Source organism: Solanum tuberosum, unplaced genomic scaffold (genome assembly GCF_000226075.1).
Source record: "Solanum tuberosum cultivar DM 1-3 516 R44 unplaced genomic scaffold, SolTub_3.0 scf00450, whole genome shotgun sequence".
NCBI lineage: Eukaryota > Viridiplantae > Streptophyta > Magnoliopsida > Solanales > Solanaceae > Solanum > Solanum tuberosum.
The window spans coordinates 334,991-341,214 of NW_006239379.1; positions in this window are offsets into that span (position 1 = coordinate 334,991).

The window sequence follows — 6,224 nt, forward strand, 5'->3', positions numbered from 1 at the left end:
GGAGGAGATGAGAAAAACATTCTAAATTTTATGTTTTTAAAAAATAATTTTTTTTTGGGATAGTAATACTTTAATCATTAGCTTTTAACTAATATTAATAGTTTTTTTTTTTGTCAAAATAGAATATTTTGTCGATGTGGCAAGGTTTTTTGCAAATAAAAAAGAGTGTATTACACACACCAAGGTATGTTTCTCAAAGTAATAAGTGATAATTTAGGTATGAAACTCACACTCCAAATAGTTTAGGTATGAAACTCAAAAAAATTAAAATAGTTTAGGTGTGTTTTGACACTTATCTCTATAATTAATTCTAGTTGGCAATGCTTTGGTGGATGAGTTAGTCCCACGTGGCTTGCCATGTCATTAAAATTTGGGCTGTTAACTCTTGAGGGTATTTGTGGTATCATGGAATAACAAGGGAGACATTTTTATCCCAAAACGTAACGGATGATATAAGTGATTTATTTCGTATAGTTCAGGGATAATTTTGATCATTTATTATTCTTTAGATAAAGAAAATTTTACATAATTAAGAAACTACTAAGGGTTACATTTTTTCAAGGTATTTATTAAGGGTAGATTAGTCAAAACATAATTTGTTTTCTAGGAATGAGTAGTTTCTTAATAGGTTTGTCCAAATTAAAAGCAACACTTATTTAGAAATGGAGAGAGTATTAGTTTACTCTTTAATAAACTTTTTTGCAACTTGTTTACACTTTTAAAAATGAATTAATTGTAAGGGTAAAATGAAAAAAATGTAATTAATTCTCTCGTGGTTTTGAAAATTACTTCCTCTATCCCTAATTACTTGTCCACTTTTGAATTGACACACCTATTAAGAATACAACGATTGACATAGTGAGTTTACCATTTTACCCCTATTAATTATGAAGTGGATGAATTAAAAACGTAAAATTTTAAAAAAGTTCTACCTTTTCAAAGTAATTAATTCAGGGTATAATAGGTAAAAAAATTGTCTGGACAACTAAAAAAGGAAAAGTTGACAAGTAATTAGGGACAGAGGGAGTAACAAATAATTTGATATAACTATTTTTAGTAATGTGGACAACTAATATGAGAAGTCCGTTGTCTCTATTCGATATACAGAAAAGGGCCAAAAATACCCCTGTACTATTTGTAAAGGTTTAAAAATACCCTTCATACCCTTCTATCCACTTTTTTTAAATTATTTTTTAATATTATTAATTACATGGCTCCTCCCTATTGGACAAAATTAAACCCCATCCCATAAGATTAATTGTAGAATATGCCACCACCCTCCATCAACAAGTAATTATCTGATGATCACCAGGAATACATAGTCGTTTTACTGTTGAATTCTCAATTTCGGGAATCTTTTTGTTGATCCAAAAGGTTTTTGGTTCATTTTTATTCGATTTTACTGTTAGATTAGTGATTTGGATTTCTGCCTGCGTAACTCCCAAATAGCCCAACAGTATGCAGATCTTTTTGGAAGGAAGATTTTTGGTGGGTGAGGGTTTTAATTTTGTCCAATAGGGAGGAGCCAGGTAATAAATAATAATAATAAAAAGTGGCTGTTAGTTTTAAGGGTAGAAGTGAATATGGCTAGAAGGGTATTTTTAGCCAAATGGATGAATAAGGGGTATTTTTAAACCTTTTCAAATAGTACGGGGTATAATGTTTTCCATCCTTAACAAACACAACCTTGAGTTTAATGTCCGCTCAGAAACAAAAAAAATGCATGGTTCTTATTGTTGGAATCAATGATCAATATCATGACTCATGAGATTGTAAGAATTTATATACCAAAACATATGCATATAAATAACTATACATATATTATATCTAGTGAAATTTAGACCTTACATTTAATAGACCTTTTATCTTTTGCATCAAAAGACAAGTCTTTTTAAGAGTTCAACCTCAATTACAACAATTCCAAATATTATCACCAAATAATATATTCCTAAATAATTATAAGCTTCCATCAATGACATTATGATATTATACTTTTAAGTCATTTTTAGTTTTTAAGACGGTTTGACAAATTTAAAAATAACTTAAAATAAGTTTAAAATGACTTTAAAATAAGTTAAAAAGTCAAAAAGTAGGACTCTCTCTATTTTTTATCTTTTGACTTAAGAGTCATTTAAGTTTGACTTGAAAAAGTTAATTTTTCAAAATTTATTGTAGACACAAATTTTATTGGATTAAATTCATACGAAATTTGAATTAAATCCATGTTCATTGGGTTGAATGATTAATTTGGGCTTTACAAATAAATAAGTCCATTTTATTATATTCAAATATAAGGTCAATTTCACCTTGAAGCCCAAACTCATGCCATGTGTCACAGTGACTAGGCATTCAAGACCAATAAATCGGCGCCACATGTCAAAATGAGATGGTACTCCCAATCAACTGCAAGAACCAATCACAATCCGCCAAGTGTCAAAATGACATCCTTTGGCCAATCATATGCAACCTTGTCCACCCCTTACTTCTATAAATAGGGGATGTACATGACATTCTTAGGCATTAAGAAAACTCTTCAATAAGCATTATGTAAGGATTGGAGAACGCTACAACACCAGCTACATAGTTCTTCAAAGGAGTGGTCAATAGAGTTCTTCTCGGAGATCGACTTGAAACCACGAAGTACTTCTCGACGTTTTCGGAGATCAAATACATCTCAAGGAGGTATATATCTTTCTACATTCGAGAAATACGCTACTAAAGGCCCTCGAATCACAGAGAAGTTTAGGAGTGAAGAATCAAGAGAACACCAGAATTGTACTCACAAGATTCATTAATAAAAATCACATTTTTCTTTTATTTATTTTGCTTGCAGTTAATTTTCAGCGCTTACGGAAATTTGTTGCGAACAAATTTGGCATGCCAAGTGGGATCGATTGTGCTCTTCATCTCTTTCTCTTGTAAACCAGAAACTACAAAGTCAACTACTGCAATGGCCTTCAGAAAGAGTAGTGATTTTTCATACAAAGACTCCAGTGGTGTCGTATCTGCTGATTTCAATCACGTTGGCCCGATTACTCGGCGGAAGTTCAAGAATAGTGGGTTAGATGGATCGTATACTTCACTTCTTTGGAGACGATAAAAAACAACAACTCTCATACGATTATCATAACTGCAACACCTAGGGGCAATCTTGCATCCGTGTTCTTTGGAGAATTTTCTCAAATTGGCTCCAACTTTGGTGAATCCGAAGATTCAATGGATTCTCCAACTTCAATGAATGTCAATGCATTGATGTCTGACTCAATCGACATGGACGAGAAGTTTGCAATGATGGATCAACCCATTGAAGCCTCGAAAAACTCCATTGATGACAAAAATCTTCATATTGCTCAACTTATGAACAAGTTGGAGACATTCACACTCAGAGAGTCAAGTCATGTCCCTACTTGTCCACCTGGTTTTGATGCACGAAACAAGGACGTTGAGCAATCTCTAGCAAAGTCAAAATTTCAAAAGGAGAAACAATCTGCTTCAGCTGCAGCATTATCTGTCCAACAGTTGCAAGACATGATAGCAAACACTATCAGGGCTCAATATGGCGGAACACCACAAAGTTCCTTGTATTACTCCAAGCCATATACCAGATGAATTGATTCTTTATCAATGCCAACAAACTATCAACCACCAAAGCTACAACAATTTGATGGCAAGGGGAACCCAAGGCAGCATATCGCCCACTTTGTTGAAACCTGTAGCAATGCTGAAACACATGGTGACCTTTTGGTAAAACAATTTGTTCGTTCGCTTAAAGGGAATGCATTTGACTGGTATATCGACTTGGAACACGAGTCCATTGATAGTTAGGAGCAACTCAAGAAGGAATTCCTCAATCATTTTTACAGTACTCGTCGAATCGGAAGCATGATAAAGTTGACCGACACTAAGCAAAGAAAGGACGAGCATGTGGTGGATTACATCAATCGTTGTAGATCATTGAGTTTGGACTACAAAGATCTTCTTTCTAAAATATCTGTTGTGGAAATGTGCATTCAGGGTATGCATTGGGGACTTCTATACATACTACAAGGAATCAAACCACGAACTTTTGAGGAACTTGCTACATGAGCGCATGACATGGAGTTGATCATCGCAAGTCATGGGAAGGCATCTCCTTTTGCTGATCTGACAAAGGAAAAGAAGGAATTCAAGAAAGGTATGAACTCAAAAATCCAGATAAAGGAATCTATGGCGGTGAAAGCAACATCTGTAAAGGTCACCACCAAGAAGAAACTAAAAGAGGAGGAAGCCCAAGTCAATATCTGAAGGAGGAGAGGTGACGTCCAACCTTAAAAAAATTAGAGACCAAGGTCTACCCGTTTCCAAATTCAGATGTACTCATGATTCTTGATGAATTGATAGCTAAGAAAGTCATTGATCTTCCAGAATCAAAGAGGCTCGAAGAAATCAATGAGGTTGGTGACCCTAAATACTGCAAGTTCCATCGTGTCCTTGACCACCCGATAAGTAAATGCTTTATCTTGAAGGAGAAAATCACAATGTTAGTAAGTGAAGGAAAAATCATTATTGACATGGATGAAACATCGGAGGCGAATCATGCTAGTGTAGCACCTAATCAAAAGAAGTGCTCAAGGTCCCAAATTATGCCAAACACCATTTCCTTGCAATTCAGAAGTTTCACACCTATTGAAGTTGATTTTCCAAAGAAAACCTCGAAAGGTTCACTAAAGATACACGACAATAAAGCTGATGGTTGGACTCTAGTTACACATAAGAAGCGGAGACATCAAGAAGTTCTTAGGATACGACTTCCTAAAACAAGAACAATAAGGAGTGATGTGAATAAACTACAACCATAAAAAAGCGTCAAGCCTTGTACTAGCCAAAAGATCAATGGTTCTTTATCGCAAAAGGTTTGAAGGCCCATTACGTTAGATGAATTCTTTCCTGAAAAATTCCTTTGCGGTAGTCAATTTGGTGCAACACATGTTGTTTCCAGCACAGACGAAACAAAGAAAAGCAAACACGAGCATAATCCAGCAATAATACAAGAACATCAAACTGATGAAAAAATTGCCCCATGTTGTGCTACAATTGCCTTCACAGATGATGACTTGTTGTTAGGGTCTAAGCTACATAACATACCTTTGTTTGTTGTAGGATCTATTCGGGAACAACATCTCAATCGCATACTAATTGATGGTGGTTCGACAGTCAATATCATGCCAAAAGTAGTTTGGAAAAAACTCGAGATCTCTATTGATGAATTGTCCAAAGTAACCTAACGATCCAAGGTTTCAATCAAGGAGGACAACGATCCTTAGGTAAGATTCGTGTAGGATTGTCCATTGGCAACGTTATATCAAACATTTTGATTCATGTTATAGTTGGCAAAACAACATACAACTTGTTTCTCGGACGTCCTTGGGTTCATGAAAATGGAGTGGTGCCATCTACTTTGCATTAATGCATGAAGTATATGCATGATGGAGAGGTAGTAAAAATCGATGCAGACATCAATCCTTTCACTGAGACGGAGTCTATTTTGCAGATGCAAAATTTTATTTAGATTTTGGAAGATCAAATATAGAGGAACCTACACAACCTGACTCAATTGGTCTCGTAGATAGTAAAGTTCAATGGGCCACTATCAAGATGTCTAAGAACAGAATAGAAGAGATTTCTATTAAGCTTTCACTATCTAAAGGAGACATACAGAGCAATATTGATAATGAGAAACCAATTTTTCGCTACATTCCATGTGAACGTCGAAAAAAGGGACAACCACTACCAAAGGAATGTACTCAACAAGTTCACCCACCGAGGAAAGAATTGTGTCACACAACATTCCAAGATTTGAAGGAGAAAATGATTTTCCCAGTTGCACAAGTCCCGTCTATCCCTTTGGATCCATCCAAAGGCAATACCCAATTTGGTAAGATAAAAGGGAACTTTCATCAAAAGGTCTTCACATTATTTGAAAAATCAAGTTACAATTTCTCAAATCCAACAATGTTAGGAGAACTCAGGGATGAAGTCATTGATGGAAAGATAGATTGCCTTACAAAGTCTCAAATGTGGTTGAGAAAGAAGGGATATTATGTCGCCACTCCTAGGTTTGGGTTAGGATTCAGCTTGCCGGAGCCTTTTTGGATTTAATCTAAGAAGGAAAAGGAAATAACTACATCCCACCACACCTCTGTAGAGAAAAAAAAAGGAGTCTAAGGAGGGTAAAACACCACGAC